This window comes from Dermacentor andersoni, chromosome 3, assembly GCF_023375885.2.
Source record: "Dermacentor andersoni chromosome 3, qqDerAnde1_hic_scaffold, whole genome shotgun sequence".
NCBI classification, from domain to species: domain Eukaryota; kingdom Metazoa; phylum Arthropoda; class Arachnida; order Ixodida; family Ixodidae; genus Dermacentor; species Dermacentor andersoni.
In genome coordinates this window covers 46,836,383-46,861,675 of record NC_092816.1, presented here as the reverse complement: position 1 = coordinate 46,861,675, position 25,293 = coordinate 46,836,383, and the positions used below count along the sequence as shown (strand labels likewise).

The 25,293-nt window shown below is 48.4% G+C and overlaps 12 non-coding genes across 12 annotated transcripts; all 12 read left to right on the top strand.

Moving 5' to 3' along the window:
- Positions 1-12,234: 12,234 nt before the first annotated feature.
- Positions 12,235-12,307, top strand: TRNAK-UUU (transfer RNA lysine (anticodon UUU)). Its single transcript has one exon. It is a non-coding gene; the product is annotated as a tRNA-Lys (tRNA).
- A 146-nt stretch (positions 12,308-12,453) lies between these two features.
- TRNAK-UUU (transfer RNA lysine (anticodon UUU)) lies at positions 12,454-12,526 on the top strand. The gene has a single exon. It is a non-coding gene; the product is annotated as a tRNA-Lys (tRNA).
- A 146-nt stretch (positions 12,527-12,672) lies between these two features.
- Positions 12,673-12,745, top strand: TRNAK-UUU (transfer RNA lysine (anticodon UUU)). Its single transcript has one exon. It is a non-coding gene; the product is annotated as a tRNA-Lys (tRNA).
- Positions 12,746-12,891: 146 nt separating this feature from the next.
- TRNAK-UUU (transfer RNA lysine (anticodon UUU)) lies at positions 12,892-12,964 on the top strand. Its single transcript has one exon. It is a non-coding gene; the product is annotated as a tRNA-Lys (tRNA).
- A 146-nt stretch (positions 12,965-13,110) lies between these two features.
- Positions 13,111-13,183, top strand: TRNAK-UUU (transfer RNA lysine (anticodon UUU)). The gene has a single exon. It is a non-coding gene; the product is annotated as a tRNA-Lys (tRNA).
- Positions 13,184-19,001: 5,818 nt separating this feature from the next.
- TRNAK-CUU (transfer RNA lysine (anticodon CUU)) lies at positions 19,002-19,074 on the top strand. The gene has a single exon. It is a non-coding gene; the product is annotated as a tRNA-Lys (tRNA).
- A 145-nt stretch (positions 19,075-19,219) lies between these two features.
- TRNAK-CUU (transfer RNA lysine (anticodon CUU)) lies at positions 19,220-19,292 on the top strand. The gene has a single exon. It is a non-coding gene; the product is annotated as a tRNA-Lys (tRNA).
- A 143-nt stretch (positions 19,293-19,435) lies between these two features.
- Positions 19,436-19,508, top strand: TRNAK-CUU (transfer RNA lysine (anticodon CUU)). The gene has a single exon. It is a non-coding gene; the product is annotated as a tRNA-Lys (tRNA).
- Positions 19,509-19,655: 147 nt separating this feature from the next.
- TRNAK-CUU (transfer RNA lysine (anticodon CUU)) lies at positions 19,656-19,728 on the top strand. The gene has a single exon. It is a non-coding gene; the product is annotated as a tRNA-Lys (tRNA).
- A 145-nt stretch (positions 19,729-19,873) lies between these two features.
- TRNAK-CUU (transfer RNA lysine (anticodon CUU)) lies at positions 19,874-19,946 on the top strand. Its single transcript has one exon. It is a non-coding gene; the product is annotated as a tRNA-Lys (tRNA).
- A 146-nt stretch (positions 19,947-20,092) lies between these two features.
- Positions 20,093-20,165, top strand: TRNAK-CUU (transfer RNA lysine (anticodon CUU)). Its single transcript has one exon. It is a non-coding gene; the product is annotated as a tRNA-Lys (tRNA).
- A 145-nt stretch (positions 20,166-20,310) lies between these two features.
- Positions 20,311-20,383, top strand: TRNAK-CUU (transfer RNA lysine (anticodon CUU)). Its single transcript has one exon. It is a non-coding gene; the product is annotated as a tRNA-Lys (tRNA).
- Positions 20,384-25,293: the final 4,910 nt, after the last annotated feature.

The following is a 25,293-nucleotide window of genomic DNA, read 5'->3' as shown; positions in this document are numbered from 1 at the left end:
GTGCCGGAATTTATGCCTCCAGCAGGCAAAACTCACCGCGGGCCGCCAGCAAACGCGTGGCGTCGGTATTTGTACGCCGAGATAATACACGGGACAAACGTAAATCGAGGCGGTTTGCATTCGTGTTGTCAGTTCGGCACAGGAAGTCATTTAGAGCAAGCGCGAGCAGGAAGCCTTGATTCGAAAAGAAGAAAAACAAACAAAACGGGGCCAGGTCTCAGTCCACGGGCTGTGGAGGCATAGAAGGTGACACCCGCAGCCATCTGTAAATCGCTTTTTGATCGGGAACAACTTTTCCTCGCGGAACTTTGCTACGCGTGGCGATGGAGTTCCTGTCTCCGCGCGGCTTCCTGCTCAAACTGAGAGTCGCCCGCGCGATCGCTCTGAATTAGTTATCGCGACGTCGTCGATATCGAAGGCGACGCGCGCTCTACAGCCGTCAGCTGCGCGTGGCTGGCGGGCGCAGAGCGAATTACTTCGGCGTAGTACGTACGCACTGAAAGCCCGCGATGAAGCCATTACGCTCTGGCGGAGCGAACCGTCGGTCTGGCCACTCTAGTACGCTCTCATTGATGGAGGCCGCAGATAAGAAGGAGAAGACAGGAAAAAAAAAAGAAATATGTTCCGTAGTGAGATACACTGGCGATAAGGCCTTCATATATACGTGCGACCTTCGTTGAAAGGCGCGCGTGCTCGTCGACATGCAAGCACGTATCCTCGTTTAACCGGTAATCGCGTTTATTAACGCCGCCCGAGTTGTATGTGCGTTCGATCGCGCGCGTTGCACGTTCATAAAGGCGCTCCGCTGCCAATGTAGAAATGCGTACAGCCACGCTGCCGACGCTTTCTGCCACGAGATTGTATTTAGACGAGAAAGCGAAGGTGCACAAATGTAGCCACGATAAGGAAAGGGCTAAGGATACCGTTGAATAAACAGCAGCAATTAAAATTCCAGGAACGACGAAAAAAAGTAGGCGATACGGGAATAAAAAAGATATACCTGACGTAGTGAAGCAGCAGTTAGGTAAAGTCCCATATTTCTTTCGTTTTGGTTCCATCACTGTTTACTGGAATACAGCTGACTGACGTTGTAGGCCCGTACCTCGAAACCGAAAAGTGGAAAAACATACATATGCGACACACTCGAAAAGATTTCTGGAATTCTATAGCCAATCCAGAAAAGGGCCGAGAATAACAAAAAAATTGCAGTGGCTTAGCTCGGCTATGTCAGGATATACGTAGCGAAAGTTAAGGCATAGCATGGTTAGCCTTGGTTAATCTTGATTGCAAGTCCAGGTTAGTCTGGTTGTCTAGCTATGTTGCGGCGTTTAGCTAGCCGTTCGGTGCGCTGTTCGTCTGTTTCCTGGGTGATTCGTTTCCTCATCTCGTTCCGATGTCGATTCCAGGCCTCCTCCTGCTTATAGAATTGTCGCCGTCCATACTGCCGCCTCAACTGTGGTTGCGGCGCAAGCGAGCTCTCCTTTTCAATCCTCCGACATGTTATAAGGCATGCGACGCAGCTGGCGGAGGCGAACGCAACGACGAGGAACGCGGTGTGACGAGGAACGCGGTGTGACGTCATGTGCCTCCTCGGAGCACGGCCACGGCGAAATCGCAAGTTCGCGGCCAGTAAAGCTTTCGCTTTAATGACAATAAAATTTGAGCATAGGATTTCATTTTATTTTCCTATGGTGTAGTCCGTAACAAGTTACGCATTCAGTACAAGCTCCGCCCACAAAAAACGCAGCTGCTCCTGCCCTTGCGGGCTCACTCTACGTCTCCCCGCACGGCGTCGCCAAATGGCCCCTGAGAAGGGGAGCTTCACGACGCACCACGACGGCGTACGGCGATAGACCCGCCGCAGTTCCGAGCACCGAGCCGAAAGGCCTGGCCGGCTCTGGCCGTACGTTGTTAAGGACGGCCCGCTGACGGGCAACTTTTGCCAGCCAGTTGCGACAGCGGGCGTCAACTTTTCCTGGAACGCCACCGCAAACTCTAGCCACGGCGTCACTAAGTCGACTGTGTGTTGAGAACAATACGCGCGTCCTCGACTCTCCGTCGCTGGAGCCAAGATGAGTTCGACGAAGCAGGCTTTGTGCCTGAACCCGCCACCACCGACCTGGTCTGCTGTGAATAAGGGAGTGCCCGAGGGAACGTAGTTCGAGGCCCCTTCCCACGCGCCGTTCAAGACGCAAGACAAGGGGCAACCGGCGGGCTCGCTGCGGGGGTTAGCTCCGAGTTCTGCGAAGGCCCTCTGCCCTCGGGTGGGGACCGTGAACCTGTGCGTGTGTGTGTGTAATCCCTCTCGCAAAAAGGCGGCTCGTTTCCTGGTCAAACGTTTCCCTCACCTTGGGATCGAGGGAGGACCGAGTGTTTATAAACCGCTGTTGTGCGGCTGCTCAGTGCACTTTCTCTCGCAGTCATGCTAGACTGTTGAACTGCAACATCCTGATGTAGATACTGTAAATAAGCCCATATTCCTCGTTCTCGATGAGAAGCAGTCCTTTCCTTCAAGAACGTCCTCAGCGTGGATAAGTTGGACGACGGCATGGGCCAGCTACCTTCTAATTCATGCCGACTCCAATCTTGACAAATGATTACGAGCGATGGGATTGAGCCCCCAATCCTTACAACGTATGGGCGCTCTCCCAGGAACACCAGACGTCCTGGGCAGTTAATGCGTTTATTGATTACAATATGGCCAGCACGTACCAAACTGCACCCAAACACACGGAGTACAGTACACTCGGCGCCCACGGCCCCGATGGCGGGGGAAGGCAGGTTCCACGCCGCGTCGAACAATGGTTCGCGCACGCGGGCCGAAATGCGTTCGCAAACACTACCTAGCGCTTCCCGTCATCGACAATGGTCAGCGACGGTTCGGACACACAGAATGTGACGCACCGAGCGCCTGCGACTACCGCAAGGGCGGAACGCAGAACCACACAGCAAGCCACACTTAGGCAAGCTGACAAAGCACGTGAACTTCCCCATGAAGGGGCGTTGGGGACACAAATAGCTGGTCGCTCACGTACCTCGCAGCTTGCCTCTCGTGACCGGCGCTCGTCCCTGCCGCAGCATGACTCCCCCGCGAACGGCGATCTTCCCTAGTCGCGACTTCTTCCCTACGTCACGCCCCACGACCCAATCGGAGGGCCGCGTAGCATGACGTCGCGGGACGCGGCCGCGGCGCCCGGGGAAAACGGCGCGAGGTCGAGGGGCAGGCATTTGGGAGGGGTTTTCCTCGCAATGGCGAATAAGTCCGGAGCCGGAGGCACAGCAACGACTGCGCCCCGCTAGACCAAAGGAACTCCCACACCCTTCACCTCTGAAAGATAGCCGAGCCAGCTGAAGTTAGTCCGCTCAGAGACTATAATCACTTTCCTCTGCTCATGCAAATGCTATGCTCATTGGAAAATAGAAAGCTCGTTGTTTCAAGCTAAAATATCACCATTTGCTGAGAAGCGATAGCAGGATATCACAAAATTTGCCAAGACGTTCAGCCTCCACCCTAAAACCAGTGAGACAAAGACTGATTCTTTGATACGTACGGAGGAAAAAAAGAACTGCTTTAGTGAAGTGAAGTGAAGTTTATTCTTCTTTTCAAGGAAAAGAGGGGACCGGGACAAAAGGCGGTAAGGCCTGACGAGGCCCCCGCACCCATACAGTTGGCAGTAACAATATAAATGAAAAAAAAAATGCACATGGAAGGCGCGACAAATATGTCAAAACAACGCTACAATGCGCACAGTGAAACTTAATTCGGCAAAAATACAAGCATGTGCAAGGTAATATGCAAGCACACAAAGTTATACACGTACAAGTACAATGCGTAAATGGCTGGTGAATTAAGACACGAAAACATGCAACTGCAGCAAACTATTGTTGCTTGTCCGCACCAAAATAGAAAGAAATGTATGTATAAAGAAACGGTAGATACATTTTCTTACATTTGAATTTCGCCTTCAATCAAACGTCGTTTCACGTTTTTCTTGAACACATTTTTAGATAAAAAGAAATCATCTCTAAAGGGAAACTTGTTGAAGGCGTTCGGTACTTGAAAATTTAGCTTTTGTTAACCATAATTCGTGCGTGTTCGCGGTACACGTAGTTTTACCTCACGAAGGTCGTATTTTATAGTACTGTCAGCAATAGAGTACAAACTGTTTCTATGAATGTGTTGCAACAGCCGTAGATAATACACTTGTTCAGCTTGTAGTATGCTATGTTCAACAAACAAGGGTTGTGTACGTAATTTATGTGGTGCGCCGCAATAGCCCTCAATAGCACGCAAGGCTCTTTTTTGTAGCAGTAGTAGTTTATGGTAATTTGAAGATGTAGTCGTACCCCCATACAAGATTACAATATGACAGTTTTGAGAAAAACAGTGCGTTATACATGGACACCTTTAACCAAACAGGTAAGAGTTTAGCAATCCTAAAGAGCAGACCAACAATTTTGCTTAGTTCAGAAGCAAGTTTTGAGATATGAACAGACCAAGAGAGATTTTCGTTAAACCACACACCGAGGAATTTTTGAGAAGAAACCTGAGTGATTTGTGTATTATCATAATAAATCTGTATAGAATAACGTTCCACGGTGTTGATCGGCTTGAAAAAATATATTTTGTTTTATTTATATTTAAACTAAGCTTATTTACGTGTAACCAATCGCGAAGCTTCAGTAAATAAGTGTTAACCATATTTTGGAGGATGAGTAATGAGCGGAAGGAAAAGAAAAGATTTGTGTCGTCAGCGTACATTACCAGATCTGGAGAATTATATATATCGGCTAGGTCATTGATATATGTAATGAATAATAAAGGCCCTAGTATTGATCCCTGCGGGACACCATGCATTATTGTCTGTATATCGGACGAGATGTTATATGTTCGTACGTATTGGGATCTATTAGTCAGGTAACTTTTCAACAGGTTCAGCGCAATACCGCGAACCCCGTAGCCACAAAGCTTCTTAAGGAGAGTATCATGATGTACGCAATCAAAGGCCTTGCGAAAATCGAAAAATAGATCAAGTGTATATTTTTTACCTTCAATGTTATATATTATTTTGTCTTTAACAACTAAGAGCGCTTGTTCCGTGGACCTATTTTTTATAAACCCATACTGTGAATCAGCAATGACAAGCGCGTGTAAACGCTTCACGTCTCAGAAACAAGTGAAATGGCTGGAACATAGATGTTTTGTTGTTGTGTGTGGCAAAGCCAGTGTCAAACAGACACCATTTGTTATTTAATTTGCTAATCTGTTTTGTTTACATCAAGTATGATGTATTAAATGTGCTGTACCTTATATTGTACTTAAGTTCATACCACAGTTGTAAGCGTGCCTACGGGTGAATAAATTGCCTTGTTATCTATGCTAATTGTGTTTGAGTTTAAAGAGTCTACTTTTGTAACCTTTCATTCTTTCGTTGTCGTCAACCACACACACACATATATATATATATATATATATATATATATATATATGCAACCGCAAAGGCGCCGCCATGTCAAATCTTCTCATTTTGATTAGCAAAGACGAGTTGAAACACTAGTCGCCCGCTACGTACAGCATGCGCTATAATAAGTTCGTGGTGTTGGCACGTAAAACGCTTGAGTTTCATATTTTAAGTGAAGCCGTTTATTTGGCAGCGATAAATAAAGATTGAGGAATTGGCACTCTTCTGTGTTGGTGCGGACAGAAATGCTGCCAACCTGTCTGTACTTAACTCTAAGCGTTCACTGATTGAGCTAAGCTCATTGAGCCCGAATGCGCACTCCTTTGCGTTCTACATCGCGGCCGATATCACAGCTGCAGCAACGCTGACCTTCTAAAATTTGGCTGCGCATTAACGCAGAAAAACACGGTGTGGTATGCACGTTGTTAATTCGAGCAATACCTCCGAAGAGCTCGTGTGCTTTCCTTAGCACTCGCCGGTATCTTAGCGCTGGCTTACGTTTCTGCATGCGATCAAAGGGCGGCCATGCCAGAAATGGAACCCGTCTGATCTCGAGATCATCAGCGGCAAGTAGGGCGCTTTCAAACGGCCGAATGTGAACAGCATATATACAAATTTGATGCAAACTTGGGTCGACTCGTACAAGCGCGTTCTAAACGAGGACGTGTTTTACATAGCTCTCGAAGCGTGTTTTGTTCTTACCGCTCCTTGGGCGCCGAGAGCTAAATGAATGCCCAGTATCGGGTTCCCAATCTTGCCCTTTCAAGGGTGCACCCGTTAACACCCGCCGCCTCGTAGCCGCGAAACCGAGGTGTATCCTTCAATCTAAAACACCGCTGCTACGGGGAACGTGGAAGAAATGTGATACGCGTGTGCGGCTGAAGTGGCGTCCGCATGCATTCCGGCATCCATGGCTCGTGGTCTGGTACGTGCAGGCTGTACGCGGATGTGAGTGCACTGCAGAATATGGACGGCGCGCACGTGAAGAAGAACGATTATCCGTTGGGACCACTTCTTTCACCGCGGTATCCGTAATGCACGCCCATTTAGCGGAACTGAACGCGGCATTGTTGCTATCACGTCGGTAATGACTGCAGGCAAGGCATGAGCGAGCGCCCCCTCGCAGGGCGGTAGTTCGTGCACGTATGTACAGTGCAAGAGAGAGAGAGAGAGAGAGAGGCGCGATTGCATCTCGCCGAACAATTGAGTCGTCCGCTTGAGCGATATCTTCAGAGATGACGTCTGAAGAAGAGGGAGGCAACGCGTCGGGAGAAGAGGGCGTGGGAATTCAACGTGTAAGGGTGATGCGAGTTTGGGACGATCCCTCTTGCGAAGGCGGTTATTAGAGCGCCGAGGCGGAGCGGGATGGTTCGTCGTATACTTCGCCGTCTTTAACCTGCGGCGTGAACGGACTCATTTGTGTATTTTTATTCAGGAATTCGAGTAGCCAAGGTATGTGCTGCAGTCTCTCCTCGGCAAGAAATTTATAACACACCCACTGACTTGAATCGCAGCCGAAACTGAATCCTTATCGGGACCGCGTAAATCTATGTTCGTTCCTTAGAACGACCGAAAGTTGCGCAATTTGGTAAATATTCATGTTAGTGAAGAGCAGGCTTGCAGACGTGGTCAGGGCGGTTTTGTTGTTTGATGCATTGGGAGTGGGGGAGGGGTTGGGCTCCCGAGGCAACATTGAGGTTAGGAAAGACGCAGGAGTAAAAAACGGCTCAGAAATAATTTTGACCACTCGGATTTCCATTTAACGCGCAGTCAACATAAGTAAACGAGGTGTTTTTGTAATCCAGCCCTATATTAGAATGCGGGAACCACGATAACGGAACCCAGGATCATGCGCTTAGCAAAGCACGCCATAGCCACTGGGCCACCGAGGCTGGTGCAGTTTGGTTTTCTGAAGTCAGGCATTTGGAGTGACGTCACAAGTCGGTACTGCCACGTATTTTGTTCATTACGCGACATTAGCGGGAACACCCGTCACTGTCCTTTTCCCACTGCTCCTTCAACTACCATGTGACCACATTCACGGATAATTTCATTTGACTCATTTGAATACTTTTGTGTTGCGATGAGTGATCATGCGTTTCTTCTAACACCTAACGCAGTCAAAATATTGTCGCTTGTACCCAAGGTAGACAAATTTAACCGGACGGACGGACGGACGGACGGACGGACGGACGGACGGACGGACGGACAGACAGACAGACAGACAGACAGACAGACAGACAGACAGACAGACACAGACAGACACAGACAGACAGACAGACAGACAGACAGACAGACAGACAGACAGACAGACGGACGGACGGACGGACGGACGGACGGACGGACGGACGGACGGACGGACGGACAGACAGACAGACAGACAGACAGACGGACGGACGGACGGACGGACGGACGGACGGACGGACGGACGGACGGACGGACGGACGGACGGACGGACGGACGGACGGACGGACGGACGGACGGACGGACGGACGGACGGACGGACGGACGGACGGACGGACAGACAGACAGACAGACAGACAGACAGACAGACAGACAGACAGACAGACAGACAGACAGACAGACAGACAGACAGACAGACAGACAGACAGACAGACAGACAGACAGACAGACAGACAGACAGACAGACAGACAGACAGACAGACAGACAGACAGACAGACAGACAGACAGACAGACAGACAGACAGACAGACAGACAGACAGACAGACAGACGGACGGACGGACGGACGGACGGACGGACGGACGGACGGACGGACGGACGGACGGACGGACGGACGGACGGACGGACGGACGGACGGACGGACGGACGGACGGACGGACGGACGGACGGACGGACGGACGGACGGACGGACGGACGGACGGACGGACGGACGGACGGACGGACGGACGGACGGACGGACGGACGGACGGACGGACGGACGGACGGACGGACGGACGGACGGACGGACGGACGGACGGACGGACGGACGGACGGACGGACGGACGGACGGACGGACGGACGGACGGACGGATTGATCACAAGCGCCAGACAAGACGCGCCGAATACGTGTGTAGTTATGCAGCAAGTTGGATCACGGTTTTAGAGAAGGGACCTGTCTCTCGTAGAGAACGCCGCGATGAAAGGTGGTCTGGATCTCATCACGATGTCTGGAAATTCGTGTATTATACACCCAAGTAATAAAGTTAACTTCCAGATTGCGCTTTGCGCAGTCGAAGAGGTCGAGTTAGTTAGGACAGGTTAGTCACATCATAAGAAGCCAACAAACACTGACACCAAGGACAACATAAGGGAAATTACTTGTGCTTAATAAATGAAATAATGAAACGACAAATTAATGGAAATTAAAGTGGATGACTAATAAAAGTCGGGCCCCTCGGTTAACCCCCTTTCTTCTCGTTTATGACAGATTAGTTACACTCGTAAATACTAAAATGTTCCCACAGTTTCATTTCATTAAAACAGCTAGCGGTGATATATCTTTCAATGAAGAGGCAGGTGTTTATGAGGGGACACGCAAGCATCTAATCCGCGCACGAGACGAACGTTTATTTGCCAGAGTTTTAGTAGCAATGTGAATTAGCGAGGAAAATGTTTTTCTTATCGCATCATCCGTGTCGAGTACTATAGGTCGTTCTCAAAGTAGCGATTTGCTCTCTTCTACACTGTCTGCCGTAAAGCAGTCGCAGTCAATCAAACAACCAAACAAAGAAGCAAGAAATACAGTTTAGAAGAGTTATCCTATTGCGTTTTTATTCGTTCTCTTGAGGGAGGGGGGGAGGGTGTGATACGTGGTCGTACTGTACTTAAGCTACTACTACATTCAACTACAAAAGTTGTTGCTCTTGCGTCGAATGTATCACCTAACTCGTCTTTGCTTTGAATGAAACATATGTCTTAGTAATAAAGAAATTCTTTTTTTTCTCTTTTCTTTGAGGAGGGCCTGCTTTACCACACAGGTGGCACAACATAGAAAAAATACAAATATGAAGACAACCATCCATCGCGCATTGTTCGCAAAGGCTCTGTAATTACAGCCATCTTTAATCCACTTGCTGAAGTCAGTACGCCCGTCAAGGCGGATCTATTCGCTCTACAAAGACTCGTTTAAAAGTCTATTTGGGAAGCATAGTATATATAACTAAAGCCATTTGTAATATATTGCGCCTACACTTAGAACACGCTACGGCATTCAAGCACTTGCATATGTGACAGCAGCATTTCCTAATAGATTCCTTATTTTCGTATGCTTCATCGCTAGATACAGAACCAAGTACATTTCTTTAAAAGACATTCAAGTTACACTTACCAGCATGCGTGTCAGCACTCACATCGACTCACTTTGATTGTCCTTCACTCTCACGCTATCTCGCATTTTCTCCCCACTCTGTTCCCGTCTTCTGACGAATATTTTTGATTCTGTACCCACCAGTCACTCTTGCCACGAACTGTGGTTGTCCGCCCGGTTAGCTCCCCGGAATCAGCCCCAACATTAAGCGACGTGTACGATGACATTTTGAAACGAGGATTGCTGCCGCCATCTATGCGACGAGATGTTACTGTCTTACTGCAAAGAAGCAATCAAAGAAAGTGCCGACAGTGAGCGATTTTCACCCCATTAGTTTTTTAACGGCCGATTACAAAATTCTTGCTAAATTTATAGCTAGACGGCTGGACTTTGCCTTCGGAACACTTAAAAAGGAACCATCAATCTTATGGCATCAAAGGACGTCGCATCAGTGATTACTTGCATGCCGTGCGGATACTGTGCGAAGCAGCCTCCGTTGATGGATCCAGGGGATCGGTTTTGCAAGTGGATCTGAGCAAGGCTTTCGACAGAGTAACACATGACTTTCTCTTAAACTTGCTTAGGGCCTGCAACATTGGGGACCGGCTTCTAAAATATACAAGTGTCTGCTTCAGAGAAGTGACAACGTGACTGGTAATCAACGGGCAAACAACTCCGACAATAGAGCTCAACAGGTCCATTAGGCAAGGATGCCCAATGTCGCCAGTTCTTTTTGCTCTGTACTTGGAACCGCGTCAGGCTTCAGTTTCGCAGATACTTCTTTGAGAGTCCTCGCCTACGCCGAGGACCTTACGCTTGTCCGTGCCACTAAAGAAGTCCGCCAAGAAGTGCAGCATGTCATGGACTTCTGTAAAGTGCCTGGTGCTAAAGGGAATCGGGAAAAGTGCGCGGTTGCATGGCTAGGTTCGGGGCCTTAAAACCAACCACCTTTCCAGAGGTGAAGTGGACGTGTGGAATCATCAGCTACCTCGGTGCGTGTTTTGATGCTACCAACCTACAGTATGGACAAAACACAATTCGAAGTGGTACCCTCGCGGCAAAAGTGCAGCAGTGGCAAGAGAGAGTGGTCCCGCTTATTAACAGAGCCTTTGTGTGTAACAGTGTGTTCTTTCCAGTTATATCGTACTCAGCGCAGGTCATGCCCTGCTTGCCGGCTCACGTTACTCGACTACATACATTTTGCGCAACATATATTTGGGAGTCATGATTTGAGCACATGAGGCGCAGTAATTTATCCTTAAGTAAGGCAAAAGGAGGCTTAGGGCTGGTAAACGTAGATGTAAAACTCAAATTTCACAGGTACCTTTTCTTCAAAAACCAAACCCATCGTATTGTATTTCATTCTTCCAAACAATTAGGAGGGTGGTACTTAGGTGAGTGGATCGCTGGTGTCCAAGCAGTCCCACAAGCCCGCACCCTAAGAGTACAGGGAGGTGGAGCAGGCAGCTCGCTTCTTCGAGCAACATTTTTCTCAAGAGTACATAAAGAATGTAAAACAGAAGAGCCTCTACTGGCACACTCTAGGTATGCTATTACAACGACCACTATATCGGTCTCGAGCTGGAAGCAGCTCGAGTCTGACGTTTTCAAGCGCCTACAAAAATATCCTGTAAAAACAGCAATTACGCATTTTTCGTTAGGGTACATGTCGAAGTTTTACCTGTAAAAACATGGCCACGTAACAAGGGTTTTATTGTGCCCTGATCAACGGACTGCCCGCTCTCCCCCTATGCAGAATCGCTGCAGCAGGTATTTCTTTTTTTGTAAAAACTCAGTACACTTTTGGCACAACATAGGAATTGTGTTGGACGTACACATATACCCAAACTGGGATAACGTAAAATTTCTGACACTGGAACATGACAAACATAGCAGCAGTGTTGAAAGCCTGATACTACTCAGATTGTACGCAATTTGGAGATCATGAACTGACTACGTCCTCGCTCTGTAAAACGCGAAACCTATGCGGACGCACTTTTGGGATGCTTTTGCGTATTCAAGTTCGCTTCTGGGCGGTGAAGATGAGTTTAGCAAGAGATGGCAGGTGTGGCAGCAGCGCCTGCAGCAAAGACGGGTACTTAAAGAGATGTGAGATTCTCTCTTTGTGTTTGTTAGAAAAGCTGTAAAAGAAAAACGCTTCGAGTGTATGGCACCTGCTATGCTAAAAAAAAAAGAAAGTCGCCGAATAAAGAAAAAGTGTCAGAACAAAAAAAAAAAAAAGTCAGGCGTGCTCAGTTGGTACAGCTTGAGACTCTTAATCTCAGCCCCAAGTTGGGCGCTGTTTCTTTTTTTTTTCCTTTCATGATGATGATGATGATGACCATCATCGCTACCTTACATACGTGCGCTATCTGTCAATCTTTCCCCTCTCTCCTGCTATCTTCTAACGAATGTTTCTGACCTTGTACACGTCGGTGATTCTTCCCAAGGGGTACGTTTGTCCGCCCGGCTAGCTCAGTCGGTAGAGCATGAGACTTTTAATCTCAGGGTCGTGGGTTCGAGCCCTTCGTTCGGCGCTGCTTCTTTTTTCCTTTCATGGCCTTCATCGCTACCTTACATAGGTGCGCTCGCTGTCAATCTTTCCCCTCTCTCCTGCTATCTTCTAACGAATGTTTCTGACCTTGTACACGTCGGTGATTCTTCCCAAGTGGTACGTTTGTCCGCCCGGCTAGCTCAGTCGGTAGAGCATGAGACTTTTAATCTCAGGGTCGTGGGTTCGAGCCCCATGTTGGGCACTGCTTCTTTTTTCCTTTCATGGCCTTTATCGCTACCTTACATACGTGCGCTCGCTGTCAATCTTTCCCCTCTCTCCTGCTATCTTCTAACGAATGTTTCTGACCTTGTACACGTCGGTGATTCTTTCCAAGGGGTACGTTTGTCCGCCCGGCTAGCTCAGTCGATAGAGCATGAGACTTTTAATCTCAGGGTCGTGGGTTCGAGCCCCACGTTCGGCGCTGCTTCTTTTTTCCTTTCATGGCCTTCATCGCTACCTTACATACGTGCGCTCGATGTCAATCTTTCCCCTCTCTCCTGCTATCTTCTAACGAATGTTTCTGACCTTGTACACGTCGGTGATTCTTCCCAAGGGGTACGTTTGTCCGCCCGGCTAGCTCAGTCGGTAGAGCATGAGACTTTTAATCTCAGGGTCGTGGGTTCGAGCCCCACGTTGGGCGCTGCTTCTTTTTTACTTTCATGGCCTTCATCGCTACCTTACATACGTGCGCTCGCTGTCAATCTTTCCCCTCTCTCCTGCTATCTCCTAACGAATGTTTCTGACCTTGTACACGTCGGTGATTCTTCCCAAGGGGTACGGTTGTCCGCCCGGCTAGCTCAGTCGGTAGAGCATGAGACCTTTAATCTCAGGGTCGTGGGTTCGAGCCCCACGTTGGGCGCTGCTTCTTTTTTCCTTTCATGGCCTTTATCGCTATTTTACATACGTGCGCTCGCTGTCAATCTTTCCCCCTCTCCTGCTATCTTCTAACGAATGTTTCTGACCTTGTACACGTCGGTGATTCTTCCCAAGGGGTGCGTTTGTCCGCCCGGCTAGCACAGACACTTCCGGCCGCGAAAACCTACGGACGTGTTTTTCATGTGCTCCAACGGGGCGGTGTTAGCGGCCCAGTTTAGCTGCGGAAACAGGGACGACATGGAAGACAGCCAGGACTACCAAGTGCTCCTGCCTTATTTGCCAAAAGGTCGTATTGTTTTGAATACACTTTTTTTGCACGGTGACCTACGAGCAAGGCCGTACAGAGTTGAAGACTACCGGGATGCCCTTGGACGTTTGGAGCTGCTGCCTGAGGTTGACGCCTTAGGAGTATTTCAGGTGAATCATGTGTGGGCTGTTGCGTTCAAGAGCCATGAAAGCATGAAGAAGTTGTTAACTGCGGGGAATATTACTGTGAAAGGCAGAAAATGTCTGGTATTAGACCCGAACAAACAAGATCTCCGAGTGAAAATTCACTGGGTCCTCCCTAACGTGACGAATGACGACATAAGTGTGGCCTTTGAGCCATACGGCGAGGTTATGGAAACGACAAAGGAGCGCTGGCGTGTCCTTGGCATTTCTGAAAAAGGTACGACAACGCGCGTGCTGAACCTCAAGCTGAAGGCCGGGGTCACGACTGAAGATATTCCATACCAAGTACGTGTCGCTGGCGAGCCTGCTCTCGTAGCTATTTCAGGCAAGGCGCCACTTTGCTTGCGCTGCCAGGGTAAAGGCCATATCCGCCGCGACTGCCGGATCCCGCGATGCTCACGGTGCCGACGCTTCGGCCATGACGAAAGCGAATGCGTGCTCACGTACGCAAATATAACGGGCCACAGAAAGAACGCTGACATATTGGATAATATCATGTACGAGGCTGAAGCTGAAGAAGCAGCTGCCACGGTGACGAAGGAACAAAACCCTGTGGAAACGCCTCCGGCAGCGGTACAACAACGTGAGCCAGCTATTGAAACATGTGGGAGATACGAGGTTCTCCTCCGTACTCTTGGGGACAAAGGAACGACAACACAGTAGTGCAAACAGTCACAAGGGCATTTATTGCACCTTTCATAGATCAATGCCTGCTAGCCGAGTTGCTATCCCCAAAGCATGCCGATGGGCGCGCGACAAATCTAGAAGTCCGAGTTACCGCGACCGCATTGCGAGCGAATATGTTCGCCCCATGCTGGATCCCAACGCCTGGTCGTTCGCGTGTACAGTCACGCGAATGGTGGCACGTTCGAAGGCGGCCACGCGAGACGGTTTCGCAGAAGCATAGTCGGCGCACGCGCGGGCGGCACGTCCGCTCCCGCTCGCTTCCCGAACCCAAAGAGACCAAGCGCCTTCCCTTTCAGCGCCCAAGTAACCCCGCAGCAGCGCGACAGTAGCGCCATCTCTCGCACCGCGCTTGTACCACTCCGACCGCCAGGCCACGCGAGCCGTGCGGAAAAACAGCGTATCAGGGGATGCGCTATGCGGGAAAAACATCAGGGGACGCGCGAGAGTCGCGCATCCCCACAAACAATAACGTGTGAAAAAAATCTGGCCGGTGCAAACAGTGACGACGTGCACAACAAAATGAATGGAAAATGTCATCAAGGGAAATCTTCTAGTGAAGCTATCGTGACGTCGCCAAATGAAACACCGACAGTACAGTGTCAAACAATGGAAGGCGTTGTAGAGGCGTCGGCAAAGCGCATGCACAGCGACAGTGTCGGTGAACCGGACCATCTGGGTGGTGCAGGTGGCGGGGGCCCGCCTTTGAAAACGGCGTTCACGCGACGAACGTCGTTAAAGCCGAAACCGAACATTCCTCCTGATAGACACCCGGTGGATGAACCGCCGAAATAAAGGCGGCGATTCGCTTCCCCTTGGTGAGTGAGCAAGATGGGACCGAATAAGCGACGCCGCCTGGACGATGCTGTCCCGTCCAGCTACCGAACTTCGTTTGAGGAAGCAGGCGACGGGCAGCGAGTTCATCCTGACCCACTACTGCAACAACTGAGTGAAGACTCCACTGCATCCTTGACTTCTGGGGTAAACACTGCCCGATCCGAGTGCTCTTCACAAATTAAGGACGAAAAACTCGCTCTTCCCTTACGTGTTGCCACATTGAATGTACGGGAATTGGCGACTAAGAAGCGGCAAAATCAACTTAACCGACTTTTTCTGGAAAATAACTTGTACATAGTAGCCGTGCAAGAAACAAAGATAGAAAGTGAGGAGCAGACGGATCGAATGGTGGGAACTTTTCGAAGGCACTTCAATGTTTGTGTTAGCCATGCGATAGGCACCTCTGGTGGCTGTGCAGTTTATATAAGGAACAACGTGGGCATTGAAGGTGAAAAAGTAGTTGCGTCAGAGGCGGGACGGTTGCTTGTTGTTGACTTTTCGTACTGCGCAAGGCAATGGCGTGTTATCTGTATATATGCGCCAAACATCGATTATGAGCGTGTTGGTTTGTTTGAAGACTTCGAACAATTTTTAAAAAGTGATAAATACTTAATTTTGCTTGGTGATTTTAATTGTGTATGTTTGGCTGAAGACCGAGCCAAAAACATCCCTGTACGAGATAAAAGTTCGCGAGTGCTTGTTTCACTGCTCCAGGAATGTTATTTAGAAGACCTCGGTTATGTATTGTTAAGAGGAAGTAGCCCTATCTATGCCCATTACCAGCGTGGAAGCTGTGCTAGGCTGGATAGAATCTATGTCACAGTTGATCTTGCAAGGGATTGTGGCCACTATGAAGTGAAACATGTGTCTTTCAGCGACCATAGCCTTGTCATGACTACACTAGGAAGCAACCTCAGAAAAAGCCGTTTTAATTGGGCCTTGTGGAAGTTCAACGTGAAACTTTTGCAAGATGAAAAATTTATGGAGTGTGTAACAAAAAGACTTAAACAAATGGCGTCCGAAGGGCCACATGGGTGGGCAGCTGAGTGGGAAAACTTTAAGAAGGACGTCAAGATTATTGCGATTGAAAGGGGAACCATTATTAGTCAAAAGCAAAAGTGTAATGAAAAAGAACTCCAGTGCCAACTCGATTTTCTTATATGTATGGAAAGCGGCAATCCCGGCATGTATATAAAAGCAATTCGCGAAGTGAAAAGCAAACTAGAAGTAATTGAAACCGAAAAGTGCAGAGCAGCAGTGATAAGGGCGCGCGCCGAAAAGATATGGTTTGGTGAAACGCCCAACAAGCGAGCGTTGTGTGACGAAAGAAAATACACGGCTCAATACGTAATACGACAGATCAACTACCGTAACGAACAGACATCAGACAGGAGTAAAATTGAGCAGGCATTTGTCGAACATTACAGCGAATTATTTGCGAATAAAAAAGGCGATAGAACTGGGCTGAGAAACGAGGTTATTGATGTAATGCCTAAGCTCGATGAAGAATGTAAGACGCGATTAGAACAGCCAATAAGTATAGAGGAAGTGAAAAGTGCCATAAAAGAATTAACTCCAGGAAAAACACCTGGGCCGGACGGAATAGGAGCAGCCTTTTAGAAAATATTCACTGAAGAAATCATCCCAATTTTGCATAACGTTATTAGCAAAGCCTATGAGGAAAAACGGTTACCGCCTTCCTTCCGCGCTGCCCATATTGTTTTGATACCGAAGACAGATGATCCAACTAGACTGTTATCAGTAGGGGCCTATCGCTCAATAACTCTTACAAATGTGGACTATAAGATCTATACCAAAATTTTAGCTAAACGTCTGCAAAGCGTTATTATGCTTCTCGTTGGACCGCACCAGATATGTGGAATAAAAGGACGTTCGATATGTACAAATGTGCATGTAGCCCGCAGCGTTCTAGAATGTTGTGATGCCATCTCGGGAAGAGTTGCTATGCTACAACTCGATCTCGCCAAGGCTTCCGACCGTGTCGCACACGATGTTCTTTTCTCTGTGCTTGAACATGTCAATATTGGCAAAGTGTTATTAGAAGGTTTAAACATGGCTTATAATAATTGTACTGTACGCATCATAGTTAACAAGAACCTCACCCAGAGTATTGACGTCCGGTATTTTATAAAACAAGGATGTTTCTCTTTATCTTGAACCCTTCTGCCTCAGTCTTATTATTAATGAAAAAGTACATGGTTTCAGGCTTCAGACGCATCATGTGAAAATCCTTGCCTACGCTAATTATGTAGGAATCTTTTGCACTGACCGCAATAGCATAGAAGAAGCCATAAGTGTCACCAAAGATTTTTGCAAACAGACAGGTTCCGCGATAAACTGGGAAAAAAGTGTCGGTTTCTGGCACGGAATATGGGACTTTAAACCAGGAAGATTTGCGACCATCACGTGGGCAAGAAGTCCTTCTGTGTATTTAGGCGTGCCTCTCGAGCAATATGAACAAACTGCAGATTACTGGGATGACCTGACGCCAAGGGTGAAGGAAAAAGTTGGAGGGTGGCAAGGCCGCGAATTATCGATGTTTTCTAGAGCCAGTGCGTGCAATGTTTTTTTGATTGTCAAAGTGTGGTATGTGTTGCAGTTTTTGTCAATGTCACGCGTCAACGTGCAGAAACTGCACCGAATATTTGCGGTTTTTATTTGGGGCTCCAATTGGGAGAGAAACAGCCGCACTAATCTGTTTCGCCCAGTGAAGGATGGAGGCCTCGGCCTATCTCATCTGTTCATCCGACAAATTGTGTCGCGTTTTATGTTCCTGCGGGACACGAGAGACCCGTTTTTGAGAGCGATGATGCAAATGCGCCTTAAGAATGTATTGCCCGAATTTGTTGTGTCTAGTGCGGCTGCAATCGACTGTGGTGTAAAAGGTTACTTCAGGGAATTAGTCACGTCGTTTAGGATACTTAAAGCACGCTTCTCATTCGAGTACCTGAACCTTGTACCGAGAAAGAAACTATATAAAGATTTAATCGATGTAATGATGCCAGTACCATTATACAGATCACCAAATATTGCAGGCCCAGGGCAAGATGTATTAAAAAGAGTTCGAAAAATGACTGTTATAGGAGCTGTTAAAACATTCTTTTTCAAGTTACACACAAACACACTCCCTGTAAAAACATGGCTCGATGAAAAGGGAATATTTGTACCGTGGACAACAAACTGCCTCTTGTGCAAGAAACCAGAAACAATCGAACACACGTTCATTGGTTGTTTGGATCCACTCTTCTTTTGGGATGTTTTGCAACGAACCCTGAAGAAAGAGTTACCGATAACACCACACGGAATTCGATATCTCTCAGTACAGAATGAAAACAGCTGCCCCTATGACATATCATGATACTGAGAATGGGAGTCAGGCACGCAGACCCCAAAGAAAAGTCAGCCAGAGAAAACTTTATAGAGAGCATAACCTACATGCGCGAGGTATATCGTACTTTAACCGAGCCACCAGATTGGATTTTGGTATTTGATGAGTTGGTACGAATGAAAAATTTTTAATTAACTACACTGGTCAAGCAGACCAAGGTGGATTTTATGTATGTACATGCCTTTTCTGAATAAAAGTTTTAAGAAAACCCGGCTAGCTCAGTCGGTAGAGCATGAGACTTAATTTCAGAGTCGTGGGTTCGAGCCCCACGTTGGGCGCTGGGTTTTTTCTTTCCTTGCCATGGATCACTCTGTGCGCACCCACGCTTACTCTCATTTATTCCCCTTTCTGCTCCTATCTTCTAACGAATACTTCTCAGCTTGTACACACCAGTAGTGCTTCCCAAGTCCTATGTTTGTCCGCCCGGCTAGCTCAGTCGGTAGAGCATGAGACTCTTAATCTCAGGGTCGTGGGTTCGAGCCCCACGTTGAGCGCTGTTTTTTTTTCCTTTCCTTGCCATGGATCACTCGTTGCGCACCCACGCTTACTCTCATTTATTCCCCTTTCTCCTCCCATTTTCTAACGAATACTTCTCAGCTTGTACACACCAGTAGTGCTTCCCAAGTCCTATGTTTGTCCGCCTGGCTAGCTCAGTCGGTAGAGCATGAGACTCTTAATCTCAGGGTCGTGGGTTCGAGCCCCACGTTGGGCGCTGGGTTATTTCTTTCCTTGCCATGGATCACTCGGTGCGCACCCACGCTTACTCTCATTTATTCCCCCTTCTCCTCCTATTTTCTAACGAATACCTCTCAGCTTGTACACACCAGTAGTGCTTCCCAAGTCCCATGTTTGTCCGCCCGGCTAGCTCAGTCGGTGGAGCATGAGACTCTTAATCTCAGGGTCGTGGGTTCGAGCCCCATGTTGGGCGCTGTTTTTTTTTTTCCTTTCCTTGCCATGGATCACTCGTTGCGCACCCACGCTTCCTCTCATTTATTCCCCTTTCTCCTCCTATTTTCTAACGAATACTTCTCAGCTTGTACACACCAGTAGTGCTTCCCAAGTCCCATGTTTGCCCGCCCGGCTAGCTCAGTCGATAGAGCATGAGACTCTTAATCTCAGGGTCGTGGGTTCGAGCCCCACGTTGGGCGCTGTTTTTTTTTCCTTTCCTTGCCATGGATCACTCGTTGCGCACCCACGCTTACTTTCATTTATTCCCCCTTCTCCTCCTATTTTCTAACGAATACTTCTCAGCTTGTACACACCAGTAGTGCTTCCCAAGTCCCATGTTTGTCCGCCCGGCTAGCTCAGTCGGTAGAGCATGAGACTCTTAATCTCAGGGTCGTGGGTTCGAGCCCCATGTTGGGCGCTGTTTTTTTTTTCCTTTCCTTGCCATGGATCACTCGTTGCGCACCCACGCTTCCTCTCATTTATTCCCCTTTCTCCTCCTATTTTCTAACGAATACTTCTCAGCTTGTACACACCAGTAGTGCTTCCCAAGTCCTATGTTTGTCCGCCCGGCTAGCTCAGTCAGTAGAGCATGAGACTCTTAATCTCAGGGTCGTGGGTTCGAGCCCCACGTTGGGCGCTGTTTTTTTTTCCTTTCCTTGCCATGGATCACTCGTTGCGCACCCACGATTACTCTCATTTATTCCCCTTTCTCCTCCTATTTTCTAACGAATACTTCTCAGCGTGTACACACCAGTAGTGCTTCCCAAGTCCCATGTTTGCCCGCCCGGCTAGCTCAGTCGGTAGAGCATGAGACTCTTAATCTCAGGGTCGTGGGTTCGAGCCCCACGTTGGGCGCTGTTTTTTTTTCCTTTCCTTGCCATGGATCACTCGTTGCGCACCCACGCTTACTCTCATTTATTCCCCTTTCTCCTCCTATTTCCTAAAGAATACTTCTCAGCTTGTACACACCAATAGTGCTTCCCAAGTCCTATCTTTGTCAGCCCGGCTAGCTCAGTAGATTCTACTTCCGGCAGCCGAGCTGTACGGACGTGTGGATCATGGGCTCCGAAGGAGCGGCTTTTGCGGCCACCGACCGCGGTAACAGGCTTATGGACGATGACGAGGAAGCGACCTACCAGTTTATTTTGCCACCACTGCCCAAGGGACCTGTCGTGAAAAACACCGTGTTTTTGCATGGCGACGTGCGAGCGAGGCCCTATAGGGTCGAAGAGTTCCGAGATGCACTCATCCCGACTGGACTGCTGCAGGAGGTCATGGCCCTTGGAGCCTACCAGATCAATCACGTATGGGCAGTCACCTTCTCGAGTGACGAGGCAACGAAAAGGATGCTGGCGTTGAAAGAGCTCAACGTGAAGGGGCTTCGTTGCGTTATCGTCGACCCTCAAAACCAACAGGTACGCCTCCGCCTTCATTGGCTGCTTTATTGGGTGGCGGACGAAGATATAAAGGCAGCGCTAGCGGCCTTTGGCAAGGTCGTGGAAGTGACGAGAGAACGATGGCGTGTCAGAGGCGTAGGCAACAAGGACTCAACGTCGCGGACCATTCTGTTGAAGTTGAAGAGCGGGATGAAAGTCGATGACCTCCCGCACCAAATCCGAGTTGCCGGTGAACTGGCCCTTGTCGTAGCGCCTGGACGGCCGATGCAGTGCCTACGATGCAAGGGTGTCGGACACGTCCGTCGCGAGTGCAAGGTACCGCGTTGCGTTCGGTGTCGCAGCTTTGGACACTCTGAAGATCAGTGTGTGCGCACGTACGCTGCAGCTGTGGGGCCACCAACGAACGAGGTCGTCGCGCAGATGAGGATGGATGCTGCTGAAGCCGAGGACGCTGCCAAGGGGGCTGGTGACAAGGAGAGCGCCAGCAATGCAGAGGCGACATCGAAGGCAGCGAAAGATACAGATGTATTTGTTACCCTCGAAAAGAAAGATGGGACGACAACGGCTCCTGCAGAAGAGCGGGCGAAAAGCAAGGAAAACTGCCTTGTAGTTGATGAAGCCGCATGCGAGACAGAAGGTGGGGATCCGCCCCCAACCAGCGACCCTATGGATACGAGCGGCAACGCTACCTTTAAGAGGCCGCTAGACGCTACCGATGGGAAAACAGCTGCAAAGAACCATGCCGACGGGCCACCTGCAAAGACAACTTTGACGAGAAGGAGCAGCTTCAAGCCCTCTCCAAACATTCATCGGGATAGGAAAGCCGGCGACAAGCCACAGCCGTCCGCGGACCCCACCAGACCACCGGACGGTCCCGGAGGCGTCTAGCCGCTGGCTAGACGTTGTGGTGAGCACAGTGCTCCGGGCCTCTCTAACTTTCTCGTATTAGCAATGGCAACCAACCCAACGCTTAGCTTAGGCACGCTAAACGTAAGAGGTCTGGCCGCCAAGCGTAAACAAAGCCAAGTGTACCGAATGATGGTGGACCAAGACCTCGACGTTCTGGCCGTGCAAGAGACAAAGGTTGAAGGGGAGGAGAAGACCCGGGGCATGGTGCTAAGGTTTACGTCTTTATACTACGCGGTAGTGAGCCATGCTAAAGGTGCGTCGGCGGGTGTTATTTTATTTATTAGGAAACTTCCCGGCTTATCTATCGAAAATTATTTTTCATGCCCTTCAGGCAGGTTAGTGTACGTTGACTTTAATGTTGGTAATGATTCGTGGCGTGTTGTGTGTGTTTATGCACCTAATGTTTGTGAAGAGCGCACTCTGTTTTTTTTCATCCTTAAGGACGCACATTTGCATGAACAAAAAAGTGATAATTCTGGGAGATTTTAATTGTGTACTCCGAGATCGGGACAGAACAGGCCGAAGAACAAATGACAAAAGCTGCCATGTCCTCGCTGAATTATTAACCGATTTCGACCTAGACGACGTGGCTGACTGCCTGGTTGGAACACGCGAGGTTCATTACACACACTTCCAGGGCAATAGTCACGCGCGTCTAGACAGAATGTACGTGTCACTAGACGTAATACCCCTGTGTAACAGCTACGGTGTCACGCCTCTTTCATTCACTGATCACTGTTTGGTCAAGATGTGTGTTGGACGCAAAGCAAAACACCACACTTTCACGTGGGAGTTGTGGAAAATGAATTCCAAATTGTTAACTGACGAGCTTTTTCTAAGCAAAGTACAGGAATATTTGAAAGAAGTGGGAAATAACGTGTTGCGAGTCACTGAAAAGTGGGAAAATTTTAAACAACGAATTAAACTAGCCGCCATCGATCGCTCCTGCAAAATAAAGTACGAAGAAAGAGTTAAAGAGAAAGAACTAAGGGTGGTGTTGGAAAAGTTAACGGCCTTAGAGTGCAGCCAACCGGGCGCATACAAAGACGATTTGCGTAGCATCAAATCGAAATTGGAGATATGCGATGAAGAGCGATATCGGGGAGCGATTATACGCGCAAGGGCAGAGGCTTTGACAGCAGATGAGGCTCCAACTAAACGTGCGCTCGGTCTTGAAAAGAGGCACGCACGGCGTAACCACGTAGATGTACTTGAAGTAGATGATCACGAAATAACCGACTGTGAGGACATAGCGCAAGTGTTTTTCCAGCACTTTCAACAGCTTTTTGCATCGAGTCCTGTTGACGTAGATGCCTTTAGAGCCACGTTTTTGGGACGCATGCCGCAACTCAACGACGACAGGAAGAACAGACTAGAGGCACCGATATCAGCACGTGAAGTGGAAAAGGCAATTGATGATTTAAAAACTGGAAAATCGCCGGGTCCGGATGGCCTTTGCGCCGCTTTTTATAAACAGTTTAAATCAGACTTGTCGCCTCTTCTCGCTGACGTCTTTAACGAAGCGTATGAAGTAAACGCATTGCCATATTCTTTCGGGGAAGCAGACACCGTGCTCATCCCTAAGACCGACGAGCCTACGAAACTAAAATATGTAACGTCGTACAGACCAATATCACTTACCAACAATGATTACAAAGTATTCATGAAGATCATCGCTTGCAGGTTACAATCAGTAATCGAAACCATAGAAGGAAGTCACCAAACATGCGGCATCAAGGGACGTACTATTAGCACAAACATACACATAATGAGATCAATTCTGGAATGTTGTGACGCCTTAAGGTCGCGAGTTGCTATTCACCAACTTGATTTGGAGAAAGCTTTTGACTGTGTCGCTCATGTTATTTTAATTGCCATTCTAAAACATATAAATGTCGGGTCCATAATTACTGACGGGGTGGCCATGGCGTACCGGAACGGAAGTACTAAGCTTATACTTAACAAGTCACTGGGGGCCCCCATCAGCATTCAACGTTCCGTGCGTCAGGGCTGCCCAGCCAGCCCACTCCTGTTCTGTATTTATCTAGAGACTCTGTGTTTGGCAGTGATTGAGAACAAACGTATTCATGGGTTTACAATGCAAGCATCAGAAGTTAAACTTCTGGCCTATGCTGATGATGTAGCCGTGTGTTGCAATGACAAGGAGAGCGTTTTGCAAACGATAAATGTTGTTAAAAAATTTGGCGAAATCACTGGAAGTAGAGTAAACTGGAGCAAGTGCCACGGTATTTGGCATGGGGAGTGGCCTAAGACCCCCGCTATCTTTTCGAATGTCACGTGGTCGACAACGCCAGTAAAATACGTGGGTGTACCACTTGAAGCTTATAAACAGAGCGACGAATACTGGCAGTGCGAGCTTAAAAGGGTTAAAGAGAAGGCTGAGGCGTGGAGAGCCAAACACCTTTCAGTATTTGCCAGGGCTACAGTGTGCAACTTGTTTTTCGTAGCTAAGCTATGGTACGTTATGCAATTCATTTTTTGTAACAGAGCCAATGTACAGAAATTGCACAGAGTTTTTGCCGTGTTTGTGGGGGGTTCTGTATGGGAGAGATGCAGCCGCAACAACCTTTTCAGACGGGTGAAAGGTGGAGGGCTAGGGCTGGCCCACCTGTTTGTGAGGCAATTAGTCGGACGGTTCTTTTTCTTCAGGAACAATGATAATTCATTTCTTCAATCGGTTTGCAAAGTTAGACTTGCGCATTTGTTACCCGAGTTTATTATAAGCTCTGAAAGTGTACCGGTGGCAGTGTTCGGATTCTATAAGGAAATTGTGCTGAGTGTTCGTTTCCTTGCTGTACGGTTTTCCAAAGAATATTTGTTTACGGTCACAAGAAAAAGGCTGCGCAATGATCTATTGGACAGCCTTTTTCCCCCACCTCGGTACCGAACTATGTACAGTCGAGGCCCAGGCCAGAATGTTTTCAAACGTGTTAAAAAAATGCAGGTACCGCCTGGTATGAAAACTTTCTTTTTCAAGCTACACACAGGAACACTATCAGTTGCAACGTTTTTAGAAGAAAGGGGCTTTTACATGCCATGGGGCTCAGATTGCTTCATATGCAAACAACCAGAAACAATAGACCATGTTTTTTTACACTGTTGGGCGGGGGTTTTCTTTTGGGATGTTCTACAGCGAACAATAAAGAAAGAATTTCCTCTTGAGCCACATGGCATAAGGTATCTACCGATAGATGACGAGGACGGAACACCTTTCGATCAGATAATGTTAACTGGCCTCTACTGTATATGGCGAGCCCGCATGGCTGGCTTCTATTGCGATCCCGATGCGAGACCAGCCCATGTTTTCTTTCGAGAACAAATAACACGTTTTCTTGATGTGCTTGCTACACATGAGTGCCCACCGCCTTGGATGGCCAGGATAGAACCCCTGGCTAATCTTAAAGAATTTTAAACAACGCCAGCTCACATATAACAGGC